Source organism: Triturus cristatus, chromosome 11, assembly GCF_964204655.1.
Source record: "Triturus cristatus chromosome 11, aTriCri1.1, whole genome shotgun sequence".
NCBI classification, from domain to species: domain Eukaryota; kingdom Metazoa; phylum Chordata; class Amphibia; order Caudata; family Salamandridae; genus Triturus; species Triturus cristatus.
The window spans coordinates 697,879,376-697,897,818 of record NC_140594.1 but is presented as its reverse complement, the minus strand read 5'-3'; the positions used below and the strand labels follow the sequence as shown (position 1 = coordinate 697,897,818).

The 18,443-nt window shown below is 44.4% G+C and overlaps 1 protein-coding gene and 1 pseudogene across 3 annotated transcripts in view; one reads left to right on the top strand and one right to left on the bottom strand.

Moving 5' to 3' along the window:
- LOC146785337 (kyphoscoliosis peptidase-like) overlaps window positions 1-18,443 on the top strand; it is a 372,020-nt gene that overhangs the window by 120,451 nt on the left and 233,126 nt on the right. The window lies entirely within an intron of this gene.
- LOC146785338 (polyadenylate-binding protein-interacting protein 2B pseudogene) lies at window positions 2,561-3,259 on the bottom strand (annotated as a pseudogene).

The following is an 18,443-nucleotide window of genomic DNA, read 5'->3' as shown; positions in this document are numbered from 1 at the left end:
AAACATCGACCTTGGCAGGGAACACGGTGTCAGGAGTTCTTTCGCCTCGTGATCTCCAGAGCCATCTGGGCATGCGCAGGAATCATCGCGCGCACATGGTGGCATCTGCTTCAGAGAACGCCATCTTGAGTACTGCGGCCTAGTAGGCCCGAATGTTAACTAAGCAAAAATAGACATAACAGCAATTAATATGTAGAAATTAAGGTTCTAATGTTCAAACTCACACTAATCCCATTATATATTAGTATCTTCCTAGCTGCAGCAACATTTAAAGCGATAATACTTACCATACGATAACTTTAAGCCACAATACAATCACAAAGCAATATAAACCCTGCAATGTTACTATTTCAACACAACCTAAGGTTAGTTTGCGTACCATTGTTTATTATTTTTTTTTTTTTTTAGTTTATTTTTTTATCTTCCCGTCAGGTTTTAATGTTGTTCAACTAAACAGATCCAAAGATGGCTAGAATTCCCCATTTGTTTTCAAATTAAGACAATCAAATCCGGCAGTGTTGACGTCCTGTTTGTTCACTCCTGTTTTCTCAATCGATGCTTTGCTCATGGTTTACAGGTTGTGATCCACAGATTTACACAAAGAGCATTCCATACTAGACATGATGTAAATAACAGGAAAAACTCCATATGTCTCCCCCACAGCCACATTTGTAAAATACATAGCCAACCATAAAACACTAGCCATCCATCAGAAAGTTACTCGGAGGGAAAAAGGACAACAATGATGTCAGAAAACTACTATGGTATTCTGCAATGATGCACCCTCAGATTAGGCGAGTCCAAAGAAATGACAACTACTGCCAGATATAAACATATGTATACACACATTCACTGTATGCACATACATGGGGGCCCGTGGGGGGGAGCATACAATGTTCTGAGGAAAGTTGCAGTATTGAGAATGTCAGTGTAGTTTACAGATGCCTTTTAGTCTTCAATACCTTCTTAACTTATGACACGGCAAAGTGAACAAAAATATAACAATAGCGGCTTGAGAAAAAAGGAGCATGGCTTAATTTTGCACTTCACCCCGAGTAACCTCCTTGGGAGCTCGTAATGGATTTGAAATTTGGTTTCAAGATCATCCAAATTTGAGACAAGTTAGGCAGCAGCTTCATCTTGGATAGCAGATGAGCCCTGGAAACAAACACCAATCAAGGGCTGGTAGCAAGTTTGCAGAGGGTCAAAGAGCTAAAGATGCAACAAACGGATTGCCATCCAAAACGTTGGTCTTTCAAACCGCAAAAAAATAAGCAACCCCTGAAGGCAATTGTCACTCAAAAGCAGACATCCGTAGACTGATTCACCTGAGGTGTGCACTGAAAGCCATGCTCATTTACTGAGCGCAAATAAACATTTTTCCATGAACAGTGGGATTTTAATCAAAACAATATTCAAAAATGAGAGGAGCCATGTGGATTTAAGTCCTTGTCTAACTAAAAGGAATATGTTCTGTTTACCCAATAACACACCTGTGCTGTCCCAACAAGCACAATCGATCCACCTTGGTGGCAGTGAATACTAATAAAATTATGGAACTCTCAAAGCCTGTGGTAGGGGCCTCCATATGTGCTGTAAGCCTAATTGCTTATATGAAGTAATACGCAAATTACTTCACCAGGCAAGAAAAGACCAACACTGGAAGAGATGCAAGCTCCGATGATGTTCCATAAATTAAAACATTACCTGCAAGAGATTTCAGAAGCAAACCAAAGCTGACGTCTAATTCTATGTAAATGGAGGGAACGCAATTAAAACAAAAACAATTTTAAAAATGCAAAGAATGCATTTCACCATCTATTAACCCTTAAGAATAAAAAGTCACCATCCTTTAACCCTGGCAGCATGCAAACATTTTAATGTTCACATAAAAATGAGCTCTGTTTTGCACTGTAGTTCATAAACACTGAAAATTGGGAGACTCAGGAGGGCAGTTTTGAAAACAACTGTTGTTGAGATCTCAATAAGCACTACATTAACCTGAGCAGAATCAGAATGTGGCTGGTTTGATTTCTCTTGCCTCCTGGCCCGGGAGTAATACTTTCAATGGTCGCTAAACAACTGCTTAGCCTGCACCAACCTATCTACTTACAAAAGCAGTTTAAAATATGAGGTGCAGCATCAGGGCCTCTATCTTAAGAGGCACTGTAGTGTTACACATTGAATGGGATGACTCACTGCAAAATTAATGCACGGCTGAGAGGAACTACTAAAGGAACAGGCACCAAGCCATGAAGATTTCTGGCCTGACCGGTGCATTTTAAAACAACGCAAAGAGATGTAAGGCCTGTTGTCACCTGGGTCCATTAGCTTTCCGATATCTCTGAGGTGAGGACGGTGAGAAGGGCTTAGGCAAGGAAGGGTGAAAACCCATGATTTTACGGTTTCTTCAATAGCATTGTGGTGCAAGCACCCGGTTATTGTCTGATGTACAGATTGCAAACCCCCTTGCAAAAAAATAGAATATCCCAAGTCCGATAAGCATACTGCCAAAACAATATATGTAGTAATGAAAAAAAATCCAAGCTTATACAATACGATCCCTTGTCCTTCAGTCCCGCCCCCCTCCCTCCCAGGTACTCGAGTCACAGTGTCGAGTTATCTTTTCATTCCCGCCTGGCTTTTGTGCAGCGTTGTCCCAAATACTTAGGGACACAGTCTTTTTTTTTTTTTTTTTTTAAGTTCTGTAAATTTCAGTACTTCACTCCTGGAATAAACTCCTTGGCATCAGGATTCAGATTGCCTTTGCTCAATGACCGTGAGCCCATTTAACTGTTGCTGTAGCTGCCCTAAACCTTGAGGCAAGTCACGGGACGGAATGAACCAATCCTGGTCTTCTTCATCAAGCATTTCTTGGAAACAACGATCAAGGAAATCCTGTTCTTGCAGCTCTTCCTCCACCTGTCGATTGAAGTCCTCTTCATTTTCCATCCACATGTACTCTTCAAAAGGGTTGGATTAATTTTCATCATGCCCGTTCACTACCTGGTTATCTTTAGATTTGTTGTTGGATGTTGTGTTGGGTGCATTTGAGCCATTCATCATTATAGATTCTGGTACACGCCGGCACCGCAGTCGCGCGGTGGTGTCTTCCGTGAAGTGTTCTGGCCCGTGAGCACTATGGTGGCGGCCGCGAGCTCTCCGCTGCTCTCCTTGGTGTTCCAGCTTAGCGCCACACCCTTCCCCCCCTAGTTAAGCATCCACAAAATACTGATAACAATCCGGGTCTTTCGGTGAATTTAAAAAAAAAAAAAAAATAGCACCAGAGGACGGGGGTCTCGGTTACTCGCACTAATTATTTAATTTTGCCATGCAATTAGCAATTTAGTCACACGTATATTTCTGTTTATCAAGGTGCAAATATTGATTAGTGCCACTTCCACTCCAAACATGTTATGTTAATTAATTTTAGAATGATTACGTAATTAACCTCTAATTAGCACGTAATTAATTTCATGCAAATTAGAGGAGGTATACAAAATCTTGTTTTACCTGCTCCATCACTCACATCATCCCATGGGCTTTACCCACATTTCACATAACAGAATGTCTGTATTAGATGATTCTTTTAATCTCTGTTTTTTCGCTTTTATCAACGATTTTACTATTCTAAAAAGAAAGTGACAATCTGTCCCAAGGGTTTAGCACCCACAAGCAGTGTCAGACACTTAGCATCAATTGAAATACCACTTTGATATGTGGAAATTGTAAAAATAAACTGGAAAGGGAACACCATTGCTCGATGTGCTTCTTAAAAAGCCATTTCGGAGGGCCAACCGAGAATAGTGGAGGTGTTAAAATTTGGGAATCTGTTGACCATCAATATATTCTACACCACTGCCACAAATACACAGGGAAAACTGTAGCTTACTATGAAAATATCAAATCAGTTGTCTGATATGAAAACCTTAAAAAGGGAAATTAAAATATTGACTAGAACCCTGTGCAACATTATTCAAGCGACAATGTTGAGAAATCACAGGACAGCAAGGCAAAATGGAGTGCTAAGAAAAGAAAACGGTTGGGAAGAGCTTTTAAAATCTGCTTCAGCAAACATCTTAAAAATGTTGGGCCTTCATAAACAGGAAAGATAAAGTGAAATGCATAAGTGGGCACTATGTTGCTGCAGATGTGTGGACACAATATTTAAATTTCTCTCTATGTGGGAAACCCAACCGCCTTCGACAGCTGTGATCAAATATGAAATGAGGAGAGGTGACAAAGAGGAATATTGCAAGGGACTGGGGCTCGCGGACTCCGCCCCAATGGGACCAATGGGTACGGGACATAGACTGGTGCCAAAGGGTCGAGAAACTATCTATAAAAGCAGAGTCTTCTGCACCATAAAATGGCGAAAGATTTGGGGGCCATGGCGGAAGTACAGGCTGACGGGGGGAGAATTGAGACTTTAATATCTACTGTCATTTGTCTCACTTTTGCCATTGAAGGTCCGTCATTGTCCTACAGACAGGTAATTCACTGCATACATTGTGCTAAATGTCCTGTATTGTTTGATGATCTGAGCAATGTTAATAAAAAGAGTTTAAAAAAAAAGAAATTAAATGAGGAAAACAAAGGCACTGTACCCTACCAAAACTAGGTGGTAAGGGGTATTATTAGGAGTAGTAGGTCAAACAGCGCTCCAGATCTAAACAGCCTACCTGCAGCTTTGTTTAATTATGATATTTAATAACAGGGTGAAATTTGTTGCCCACTTCTCTCTGCCCACAACTAAGGTACTCGACTTAGGGCTAGGCTTGACATTGTCGCTCAAATTCAAGAAAAGTCCTAAAACTGATTCCAGTCGTTATAAGGTAATGGCATTATTGGACGTGGAGGCCAAGTTCTTTGGAAAACATCTGGTAAAAGAACTATAGGAATGTGGAACCAAAGTTACAGTATTCAACCAAACTGGGTTGAAACCATAGAAGGAAACAATGGGTAATATTTTGCCTTCTTAAATGTAGGAAAAAAACTATGCAAAGTCAAAGTCAAAGTTAGCTTTATTCGGTTAAAATTTAAAACCATCAAAGCACATAACAGAAAACAAAATAGAGGACAATGCATTACAGAAAAATTATTAACACAAATAATAAATACAAAACAGGTTGGCGCAATGTTCAATAAAATAACACTTAGAGTTAATTCATTCATAAAGCTAAAAACATAATAAAATTTCATAATGACCTTAAAAAACATTTCAACTATGACAACGTAATAGGTACGTTAATCATTATCAGGTAACTATGTCAACTGGGCCCTATTTCTGACTCTCAGGGCACCAACTATAAAGCTGGCAACCCCAAAACAAATCAATGGAGATTCCAACATTTGTAAATAAGCCAAAGCGGGCCTAACTTGCTTAAATTGGCAATTTTTTAAAATCGGCAAGATATATTGTTTCCGCTGCACAGAGTAAAATTTACAGAAAAATATCGTGTGCAATAAATTTTGTTCAGAAATATTATCACAGGGACAGGGCCCCAGAGTTCCCTCTTTAAAAAATCCTTTCGGGTATGCCAAGAGCCAGGGAAGCATACCATGCTTAAATCTTATTAGCAAAAACATATGGAAAGGTTTGTTAATGTAGGTTAGGTAGGGCTGAATCTCGTTCCCTAAACTCAACATCACAAACCTCCTCACTGTCGGTTTCCCCAGCTCATCACTTTCTCTTGACAACATTACTCTTAACAAAAATTGGGTCTTAATGGCTTTAATTTGCTCTTTACTAATCACACAAGGACTAGAAAACAGTTCCGAACACCCTATTGAAGTCAAATTATTTTTAATGTAGCTTAACCAAGGGATAGACAGGGCTTTTTCCAAGGACAGACAGTCCTGAATAATTTGTTGGTTTAGGTTTGGTGGCTGTTGTGCCCAAACCCTCAACCAGCCTAGTAGCGGGGCCACTGCTATCTGGTCACTGATATAACCCATCCCTAAGTCCTCATGAATATTAAAAATGGGGGCAGAGGGGGGTAGAGACAGCAGTTTCCGAAAGAAATTATTTTCAACTACTTGGATATTGGGAGAAGCCTTGTAACCCCAGACCTCGCTACCATAGAGTGCCATGGGCAAACACTTCGCACTGTATATTTTTAATAAAGCAGGGAGTGGTTTACAGCCTAAGCGCTTTGCGAAGCCCAACAAACCGCCTGTGGCACTAGCTAAGATATTCTTTTTTTGAGCACGTTGTGTAACCCAGGATGATCTGTCGTCAAATGTTACCCCTAGATATGGGAACGACTGGACTTTCGTTAATTCCTGGCCATTGCAGAAAAATTTCACCCTTTTTGCTTTCCCTGAGCCAATCGACATAGAATGTGATTTTTTAAAATTAACTAATAAGTCTAAAGAGACCATAAAATCATAAAATCCGTTTAAAAGAGCTTGCAATCCTCTCGCGGTTCTAGCCAACAAAACTGTGTCGTCTGCGTATAGTAGATCAGGAATCATTTTTGAACCGGTTTTCGGGGTGTCCTTACAAATCGTATTCAGAACCGGTCCCAAATTATTAATGTAAAGCGAGAAAAGTAGGGGAGCAAGAATACACCCCTGTCTTACTCCCCGCTTTACCTGCCAAGCATCAGTCTGGCTTCCATCATCCCTATAACGGACGACTGCAGTTGTGTCGTCATGGATTACCGCCAGGAAAGAGATCAAAACCGGGTCAAGCCCCAAACCGGCTAATAATGCCCATAATTTTTGCCGATTTACAAGGTCGAAAGCGGTGGACAAGTCCATAAAAGCTAGGTGGAGGTCCCCCTGCTTAGCGACTGTATATTTTCCTATAATAAGGTGTAAATTGAGGCATTGGCCCACTGTGCCCCTTCCCTGTCTAAACCCATATTGTAAATCGGAAATAATGGATTGCTCCTCTAACCACATAGTTAAACGAGCAAGAACTACTTTACCCATGACTTTCATGGCAGAATCGAGGAGAGAGATAGGCCGGTAGCAAGCCGGGTCATCTCTTGAACCTTTTTTAAAAAGTGGGACAATAACGGCTTTTGCCTATGATCTAGGGGCACCGACCTCAGAAGCTGCATTAAAAACACAGGTTAAAAGTTTCGCCCAAAGCTGTGGGTCTGCCCTATAAAGGTCCGCTGGGACACCGTCCGGACCAGGGGCTTTACCAGACGCCGTGGCCTCAATGGCCTCCCGGACTTCCTCCTCCTTAAAAAGGATTCTTGAAGCTAAAGTGTAATCCACATAATTTGTGGGATTAGCTTCTTGTATCTCCGAATAGAGACCACTGAAGTGAGCCACCCATTTGTCTGGCGGGATAAGACATTCTTTGATGGTATTTTCCGTCTCATTAAAGAGGGGACTATTTATCACCTTCCAAAACTGGCTACTATTTCTCTGTATGCTTGCATCCGTCAAATCATCCCATGCCTTGGACTTTAGCTCGCATTTCCTATCCTTTATTGCTTTTTTATAACATTTTCTTGCCTCCGTTATCTTACTGGGGGTGCACCCAGGTTCTTTAAGTGCCAGTAAGAGAGCAGAGTGAGCACTAGAACAGGCATGGTCAAACCAGTTTTTAAACTTCCTAAGTTTTGGTTTCCCATGGGAGGTGAGACTCCCCTCAACGTGTTTGGTGATTCTGTCGAACGCATCCAGAATCACTTTCGGTTCCGCCCCTGAAGAAAGACACATGCTGAAATCCTCTGTTTTACTTTCATATAAATTAACGAGGAAATCAGCCGGGGTAATGACATCCCATCTAAGTCGTCTACCCTGACTTGTAGGCTCAAGATTTAAGTTAGAGATCAAAGGCTGAGTAACATCTTTCCTCAAAGCCTTAACTTTAATTTCCAGAATTAGTGGATTATGGTCACTTAGGCCATTTTGTGTAACATGAAACGTGCCCAGTAGATTCAACATGTTACGTGGTACAAAAATATAATCAATTGTGCTACCGTGGCCATGGCCAGTAAATGTATGAACCGGGTCCGACAAGTCTTGAACCGGCATGTAGAGATAATGAGACGATACTATATTCTCTAAAAAGATCCCGCCTTTAGAGTGCTCAAAATGGGTCACTTCATTAGGGCAAAAGTCTAAATAATTATTTAAACAACAGTTAAGATAACATAAGTGTATGTTAAAATCGCCAAAAAGTAAAAGAATATAAGGTTTTTCATTCAATGCATCAAACTCATCCATGAAACTGAGTAGTGCTTTGAGATGTTCCAGTTCTTCCGTCCTAGTAAATGAATTGTAAAAATTCACCACCAAAAATGATGGCAGGTTAACACATTCCATTTTCACTGCTAAGATGTGAGGAGAGTTGGTTGGTAATAACTCAATATTATAACGAAGCTTTAGGCTGAATAATAGCAAGAGGCCCCCTCGTGGTCTGCCCATCTCCGAGGGTATAGCGTATTTAATAAAAGATTGGTAGCCATCCATAAAGAAAGGATCTTTGGCCTCCCATGTTTCTTGTAAAGCAATGATATGATGGGAGGAAAGAAAAGCCAACCAATTTTGATTACCTCGTTTAGACCGAAGACCGGCTATATTCCAAGATAATGCAGAAATTAAATCTGCAGCTGGAAGGCCCGTTGCATGCCCTTGATCCTTAGTTGGAGTGTTAACCAGGTTAGATAAACAAGGTAATGGAGCAACCACTACACCATTCAAAGGTAAATCCCCGCCCATAGTTTCCCCGTTAAAAATGGGGGCATTTCCTTTCTCCACTGCTTCCTCAGATTGTAATGACAAGTTGTTAACTAGTGCAGTAGAAGGGGCATTATTCGCCATAACGGGAAACCTAGCGGATATAGGCTCAGAAGAATTTGAAACGTCTAAACTAAAAACATCATTATTTAAATAAGCTCCATTATCACTAAGTCAATCGTTGGTATCTAGAGTGCTAAGGGCTTCAAATCTATTTGATAACAACAAAGGGTTGCTAGCAGGGGCGTACTGAAGGGGACGCTCTCTCTGTCTGCCCTGACCTGCAAGAGATGGTGGGTAAAAGAAGCCCAGCGGAAGAATGTTAATGTGGTCCTGATGTATTCTAATAGACCCTGCTTGTCTAAAAATGTGATCAACTATATCAGGGGTACTGAAGTTCACCACAACGCAATCACCCCTCAGAGACTTATTAGATTTCCCCACCCACGGGACCCTTCTCACCATTTTAAAACAATCATAGAGGTGACTCCCCAGGACTGTCTTTCCTGCCAAAAAATGAAGGGTTTTGTTTTTCAGAGTAGACCAGTGCTCTTCTTTACCATCACTAGTCTTTGGAACGTTAGCCAAGATAACGGTATAAGGGCAGGCTTCTGGGGGCAAGTTTAATGAGCGTACCTCATATGCCAAATGACCCTGAACTCTTCGACTTTCAATAATATCCCTCAGACCTGAACTAGTACCGTTAATACTCGGGGCAGGTGGTAAGGGGATTGCTGGACTTGCAACAGTAGTTGCCATGATGTCAATCATATCCGCTACTCTAGAAGTAACTTCGCCGAGGGGTAGTAAATCGGAGGGATTAGACCTTGGCACAGGGGCGCTTTGAACAGCAATGTGGCGCTCAATAAGAGTAAGTCTATTATCAATCTCACTGAGTCTATCCAAGACTGGGGATATACACCTACTCAATCGTTCATCCAGCTGCTTAATTACATCAGCTAACATGTCTCTAAACATAACAGCCCCCCCCTGGGCGACAGGCTCCATATCACCGCTACCTGAATGAGGTGTGGCCTCGACCGCTGAACTCTCTGCCGGGTGAGTCGCCCCCTTAATAGGATCATTATTTCTGGATTGTTTAGCATGATGACGAGGTCCATTAGGAGCGTGAATGGCTTTCCTCTTACCTTTAGAAGCTTTAACATGGGCCACAGAGGAGGTTTTTGGCTGCCTAGTACGTAAAACTGGGGGGGAAAGAGAAGGAGAAGGACTGGACACGTTCAGCGATGATTGAACGCTGGGATGATAGAACTCAGGTGCAGGCCCAGGGGAAATAGAATGAGAAGTCACAGAGGGAGCAGCCAACAAGGGTTGAGAAAGGGGCTCTAGTGACAACCTTTTTTCCACGATCTCAATTTCTTTAGAGACAGCATGTTCGGCTTTTTTCAAAAAGGCGTCTAAAGTTCCAGACCCTCCCACTATCTGCGCCTTGTTAAAGTTCTTAGCCATGTCTTGTGGTGATCAAACAAATAGCACAAGGATCCTATGACCACATTTCACACAACACACCAAATCAACACAAACAAAGCCTTACAGTAGACTGTGTATGACAGCCCCAGATCACCGTGTAATGTTCGTGCAGGTTAAGGGGGGTGGCCCAGCTCAGCCCTGTCCGGCCCCGGACGGCCACAGACGGCCCGCCCTTTGCCCGGGCTTAGCCCGGCGACGCCCGCGCGCGTCCCGCGTCGCGGGGGGAGAGCCTGGTTCTTATACGCCTCCTGGCGCGGGAAAGGCTGTCATTGAGGTCCGGGCGCACAGGCAGCTGGGAGATGCAGTCCCCACTCGGCGGCCGCGGTTGAATGGCGGCGGCGGAGGACTGATGCGGAGTGGACCGGAGCACACGGGACACCAGGTGAGGCACAGGAGTCCACAACACGCCCCCACAACTCTGGACGAGCAACCCGCTCTGCCGGGGGAGAGCCTGGTTCTTATACGCCTCCTGGCGCGGGAAAGGCTGTCATTGAGGTCCGGGCGCACAGGCAGCTGGGAGATGCAGTCCCCACTCGGCGGCCGCGGTTGAATGGCGGCGGCGGAGGACTGATGCGGAGTGGACCGGAGCACACGGGACACCAGGTGAGGCACAGGAGTCCACAACACGCCCCCACAACTCTGGACGAGCAACCCGCTCTGCCGGGGGAGAGCCTGGTTCTTATACGCCTCCTGGCGCGGGAAAGGCTGTCATTGAGGTCCGGGCGCACAGGCAGCTGGGAGATGCAGTCCCCACTCGGCGGCCGCGGTTGAATGGCGGCGGCGGAGGACTGATGCGGAGTGGACCGGAGCACACGGGACACCAGGTGAGGCACAGGAGTCCACAACACGCCCCCACAACTCTGGACGAGCAACCCGCTCTGCCGGGGGAGAGCCTGGTTCTTATACGCCTCCTGGCGCGGGAAAGGCTGTCATTGAGGTCCGGGCGCACAGGCAGCTGGGAGATGCAGTCCCCACTCGGCGGCCGCGGTTGAATGGCGGCGGCGGAGGACTGATGCGGAGTGGACCGGAGCACACGGGACACCAGGTGAGGCACAGGAGTCCACAACACGCCCCCACAACTCTGGACGAGCAACCCTATGCAAAAGTTCATTTATTAATGCCGGTTTTGTAGATTTTAACTCTGCATTTCATCAAGTAAACAGAAACCAAATATGGTACAAATTGAGTTCAGGGGGTATTGAGCCTTGTTTACTCCTCGCAGTTCTGATGCTTTACATAAAAATGTGGGTGAATGTATGCGTGAGCGCAAACAATGCCGTTTCTGTGAAAATGCATCAAACCCAAGAGCATGCTTTCGCCCCCTTTACTTGATTTATATATAGTAGATCCGAAAGAAATGCATAAAGAAATGCATAATACTGTGGTTCTCACCCTCCCAAAATTGCTATCCAGCTTATTGCATCGCTACAGTGAGTGTACAATATTGTCCAGTGGCCTTAATTACCATGCTAGAAAAATTTTGTAAAAACAATCATATGGCGATAAATTATGACAAAAGTAGTAATTTCTGGGAGAAAATTCAAAATGCTAATTTCCTGATACATAGGTAAATATAAGTTGACAGCAAGTCACAAATACTTCGACATAGTGTGTGATATGAGAGAATGGGTTTGATATCATTTGTTGTCAGTGAACTCCAAGGACTATTCTCTCAGGTTTTGTTTGTACCTTAGCTAAGAAAATGAGAAACTCTGCCCAAAAACCCATACAAATGGTTGTAAACACTAGGCATTTACCATTCCCAGCTTATGGATCAGAGGCCTCACTAGGGAAACTGGCAACATTTCTTTATCTTGCTCAGTGTAACACTTCTAGATCCCTTTTCTCGCTCCAGCCGTCCACTTTCCACAGCCAAACAAGGATGGAATGTGGGCTAAGCAAACAAGCACAGGCTGTGGAAGATGCATTTGTAACAATGTTTTATGAATTAAAGTGCCCACAAGATGTGTCTCTAAAACTGTAATATCCGGAGGTAACTGTCGAAGTGAGAGCCCCTGGAGAAAATATCTGCAAGAAGCGTTTAGTAACTTGAGAGTCGGTGACCTTCGGAATATAACGCTATCATTTATTGTGTTCAAATCTAATGTAAATAAAACCCTCAGAGTAATCTACAATGAAGATAAAGTCTCCTCCAGCAAGAGAACTCATGATGCGTAGGCGGAGATAAATTTGTACAATCATTCCCAGGAGCATACGAGCAGAAGCTTGTGCAACAAAGATTTATGCAAATGTTTCATTAAACCAGTCATGCATATAGACTTTGTAACTGCAGAGCTCAGGGTCAGATGTTTGAAGATACTGGTAGTAAAAGGTGGTTGCAAATTCTTTTTCTACTTTTTGCGAGCTCTATTGCCGCTAACGGGGATGCAATTTGGGGCACAGCGGATATAGAGGCATTGCAAGTGGTGGAAGACAAATTTGTTAAGCGACTATTGTCAGTCCCCCAGCTTGTAACAACTTTATCGCTCATGAGGAAGCCGACTTGCCTTACATTAGTGATGTCATCAAATTGGCCCCACTATCTCTGTGACTTTCATTGTGGAAAAGGAATACAGTTGATTTGAATCAAATGATTTTAAAAAATATTATGAAACTAGACCATGCCCATAAAATTCCATGGTTATCCTACGTTAGAAAAACCTTTGCTTCACTGGGGCTAACACATCTTAATGAAACCCCGAGCCTCTGCGAACGCTTCCCCAAATCAAGGCTAAAAGAAATATTCATTGTGAAATCTGTATCAGACAGGTGGGACAGATGCAGGGTGGGGACATTTCTGTATTGTCTTATCAGGGTTTACCTCAGCTACATCATGGTGCTCTTTCACACCTCTCTTTTGTAGAGAACACCCAGCACCAGATCATATTAATGAGATTTCAATTAAACTACATACCGATTATGTTGGGGTACCCAAAAAACGTATTCTTTCTCACTCAGCTTCCTCCATGTAATAATAAGTCAACTCAATCGACTTTGCACATGCTGTTTTTTGTTCTTTTTATGCAAAAGGGAGAAAACAATTTATTATTCCTTTGCTGAAGAACTTGTGCCTTCGCTCCCCAACACTTGCCCTAATTGTGGCACAAAATTTAGAAACCCAGTACATTTGCTTTATCATGGCTTCCTTTTTACTAGCTGCGGTAAAAACCCATAAGGCTTTTAATGGAATGTCGCCCATATTTTAATGAACCAATATTTCTGGGTCGATCCTGAGCACAAACGATTATTGTGACAAGTCTCCGACGCTGGCTAGATTTGAACTGCCTCACACAGCACTTTATAAATAATATTAACTGTTTACAGGTCACACTGAATTTTGGTCTTAACTGTGTTTTTACCTCTATTGTACTGTCATCTTTCGTTTTATGTTATGTTGATCTAGCACATGAGACATTTTAAATGTTTTATTCATTCGTCTCCATTTTTTTAAATTATTTTTTAGATCTGTACTGTAACTTTACCTCTATGAATTATATTATCTGTGTACTCTTATGCATTTTAAACAAATGTGAAATAAAGTTTTGAATTGAAATTGCTCAGTGTAATAGTTCTAGATTCCTTTTCTCGCTCCATCCGTCCACTTTTCACAGCCAAATAAGGATGTAATGTTGGCTAAGCAAACAAGCACATGCTATGGAAGATGCATTTGTATCATTGTTTTATGAATTAAAGTGCTCACTAGGGGCCATATGTAGGTGGCATACAATTTACCGATTCTTAAATACCGAACTTTACCGATTCGGTATTTAAGAATCGGTAAATTGTATGTAGGTAATAATTCGGTAAATGTTACCGAATCGGAGAAATTCGGTAATTACCGAATCGGTATTTACCGATTCGGTAATGAGGCATACCTTCCCATTGATTCCTATGGACCTGGAGGCCCATAGGAATCAATGGGAAGGTATGCCTCATTACCGAATCGGTAAATACCGATTCGGTAATGGGGGGAGCACATTCAAGGGTGGCAGGGTGTCACATTGACACCCTGTTGCACCCCTGATTCCTGCATGTGTGCACATGTGGCAGACATACATGCCCTAAGGGCATGTATGTCTGCCACATGGCACTCTTATTTCAGCGAAATATTGCTTTTTGCAATGTATTCGGTATTTATCACCAACCTATATTTGGTGGTAAATACTGAATTCTAATTCCTACACAACACTCATTAGAGTGTTTCCTACATCTCATTTCAGGATTCGGTATTTACCGAATCGGTAATTTTTCCTGAAATATGCCCCCTACATAGCAAAGGCCTAAATACCGGTCGGTAACGGGATATTTACCGAAAATCGGCCGTTACCGACCGGTATTTGGCTTCCTACATATGGCCCTAGATGTCTCTAAAATAGTAATATCCAGAGGTAACAGTCGAAGTGAGAGCCCCTGGAGAAAATATCTGCAAGAAGCTTTTGGTAACTTGAGTCGGTGACCTTTGGAATATAACGCTATCATTTATTGTGTTCAAATCTAATGTAAATAAAACCCTCAGAGTAATCTACAATGAAGATAAAGTCTCCTCCAGCAAGAGAACTCATGATGCCTAGGCGGAGATAAACGTGTACAATCATTCCCAGCAGCATACGAGCAGAAGCTTGTGCAACAAAGATTTATGCAAATTCTTCATGAAACCAGTCATGTATATAGACTTAGTAACTACAGTGCTCAGGGTCAGATGTACGAAGATGCTGGTAGTTAAAGGTGGTTGCAAATTGCTTCTCTACTTTTTGCGACCGCTATCATATTTGCAAATTGACTTATAGTCTAAAAGGTCAATTCACAAAATTCCAAATTGGTGGGAGATACAGACCGGAAACTCACTCCAATTGACTGCAAAGACAGAAATGATGGCCTGCAGGGACAGCAGACCAACATGCCTGTTTTTGCATTGAAATACGGAAAAGTTTTGTTGTTGTTTAAGCAGCCTGATTTTCTTAAAGGCAAAAGGGATGCATTAAAAAAAAACATAGGGGTCTATTAGGATGGCGGGCGGAAGTCCATCGTCAGGCCAGCAGTGGCAACCGCTAGGCAGGCGGCGGTCATCTGCCCGCGATCACAACCCAGAGAACCCTGGATCCCATTAGCATGGTGGTGACGACCTCAGCAGTGAGATTTTCCGCCCGCCACTTTTCCATCGGTAGCAGTTCGCACACTTGCCTGGCGTGCGAAGCTGGACCGCTAAAATGGGGCCGGTGCAGGGCCAGGCTCCACCGGCATGATTATGATGCCGGCGGTAGCCAGCCTTTCCGCGACGGTGGAACCGCCATGGAAAGGTATTCGGAGAATGTCTCTGGGGGCCCATTGTGGGCCCCCAATGTGTTTGGGGGTGAGTGGGTGCACTGGGTTACATGTTCCTGTACCAGGTCGCAGACACTGTGCAGTGCCTGCCACGCAGTGCAGGGATATGCTGGACATGCATTTTTGGACATCGCGGTGGTGCTGCTGGCAGCAGAAACTGCTGCAATGTTAAAAGCCGGGATCCGACCGCCGCGGTCGGATTTCAACTGCGAAGCATACTAATTGGACCATCGGTTATGCTGCGGTCCTATCAGGCGGTGTTTTCCTGCTACCATGGCGGTCAGAGTGCTTTTACGACCGCCATCCTAATAGACCCCATAGTTTGGAAGATTTTAATTGAGAGTTGGCTGTGGTCCCTTGCACCACTGCCCACTCCTCCTCTTAAGCTGCCACCCCAATTTGCAAATGGGAAGGGGTCCCCAGGGGACCCCTTCTCATTTGTGAAAGAGTTACCACCCAAACCAAGGAGTCTGTAACTCATCACTGGTTTTCTTATACAAATTTTCGGAAAAAGCTTCATTGTAAGTTGACTGTGCCCCCCCAGGACCACTTCCTACTCCCCCTCTTAAGCAGGCATCCCACTTTCCAAAAGGGAAGGGATCCAGGAAGACCCCTTCCCCTTTGGAAAAGTTACCACCCTGTCATGCCCCCACAGACTGGACGAGGCAAAGGAGCTGGGTGTATATGTTTTTTTTATTGGCGGATACAAATGAAGGACCGTGGAATTCGTCCGTGTTGAGGTAGGCTCTTCACCGTAGTCCCTATCCCTTGAGCTCCGTAGGTTCCGTGCACAGATGTCGGTCTCTGCCGCTTTCCTGCCTCCGTGGGCTGTTCCGCCAGGCATCCCCCTCTGTAAAGAAAAGAGGAGACGGTCAGGATTTATTCTTTCCCTTGTTAGTCTTACGCGCGTAGGCTTTGCACTATCATTTATTTCCCCGGTCTCCCAATGGAACCTATGCTGCCTTTCGGGTTCAACCCCTCTCTCTCTCCCGTCCCCGGGCCCTTTCTTCAGGTGGAGTCCCGTTGGAGGTGAACGAGGGTGGTCCCTGGCCTCGGTTGTGCCCGCCTTTGAAACAAAAAGAAAGAGATGCAAAAGAAAACCTCCTGCTCCTTACCCTATTCCCCCTGCTGTTCAGGCGTTCTCCCTGCTCCCTTTAAAGACCAGAGAAGCCGGACCGTGCTTGCCACAACCCTATCAGCGAGCGCCCTTTCTTTCCCATCTCTTGCCTGAATCCGGGACCCGATGACAGGGTCCCGGCCGTCTCGTCCGTGGCACCTTCCTCGGGGTACGTCCCGGTTTTCGTCTGGGTCCTCTCGTCGTCGCCTCGAGCCTCCTTCAGACCGGTCTCCTTCGTCTCTTCCTCCGGCGTCTTCTCGGCTTCCTCCTCTTCGTCTCGCGGGTCTCCGTGTGGCTCCTCGCTTTCTTGGCGTCCCACGCTGGCTGCTCCTTCTTCCAGGTTTATGTGCTTCCTTGGACTCCGCCCCCTGGCTGTCACTAGAGTCAGCACCAGTCGCGTCGGCTCAGTGCCCCCGGGGCACTCCTGACGGTCTTCGCCGCTCGTCCCATTGTGGAAATATGGATTTTTATGATCAGTTATGTCCCCTATCTTGGACCCCAACGGTTCTATATGCATGTTACAAGTACATGTATGTTCCCTCCAGTTCCAGTTTTGAAGACGCAAACACGTGTGCGTCCACCGTCAACATGTCCTCTGTCAGATCCGCCATGAATGGGCTGGATATTCGATTCCTAAGTATGAAAGGCCACCGACTTTATATGGCCCAGTTACTCCATTTTGCAGTACAGGCGAGTAGGCCCTGATTCTGCCATCAAGCCTTTCCCTGCTCTCTGCCTCTGACAGCTTCAGCTTGAGCTCGCATCTGTATCCATGAACTTTGTCCTACTCCCTGTGCGGCTAACGGTGCCTGCCTCGGCCGGTTTGCCTGCCTGCCAAAAACTGTATTTCACCTTCGAGTTATCTGCTTCGCTCCTCAGCCGATGCATTCCTGTCTAGTAGTTTAGGTAAACATTTCCTTCAGCTACTGAGCAAAGGGCCTAGCCTCTCTGTCTTCATGCAATTAATTCATGGCCCTGTTACCATGGAAGGTTTCTGCCCCTTGCATCTCATATAGACACTTAGACGCTTGTGCACGCACACACAGTCAGTATAGAATAGATTTTGTCCGAGAGTCCTTCCTTTGTGGATAACATAGTTCTTTAAACATAGGATGTTAGATATGATTTGGGATTAGGTTGACTTGACCCCCCAGACTTCTTGTCTCCACATGTAGAGCTAAATGTCAAGTCCCCTTCACCCCCTAGTTGCACGTCAATTACACGTCATGCTGCTGCGCGCGCATCTCTGCCAAGTATTATCTTATAGATCCACCTATATATGACATCACAACCAATAATGTTTCTTGTTACTCCCCATTACGCCTCTTTTCATTACGCATGTGAATTATTATCTTCCTTATCAATTGTTACGCCTCCCACATTGGTTTCATTGTAATGTATGTTCTATAAAAGCAATTTCTTGTCAATAAAGTATTGTACTTCACTTCCTGAACCCCCGTGGTGACGGAACATGGAGTCCACGACTCGAGTCGTCCATTTGGAATAAAGCCCATTCAGAAACCTCTTATACCACGGATTCTGCCTCTTATTTTACTGAGCTAAGTTACTTAGATTCCGTATCAAATTCAGTCCCGGTAATTAAATTATTTACCACATGATTGGCGCCCAAACAGGGACACTTTCTCATCTCACGCGCCGGTGGTGCGTTGCAGGCCCGGTCTCCTGCCACAGCTGGACGGACAATAACGCGTACCAGCAGGATTTCCTGTATCTCCCTCCGGTCAAGCGGGGGCGACTGAGGCTGCGATCAACCCAGACGAGGCGGTGAGAAGTGCGAAGTATCCCG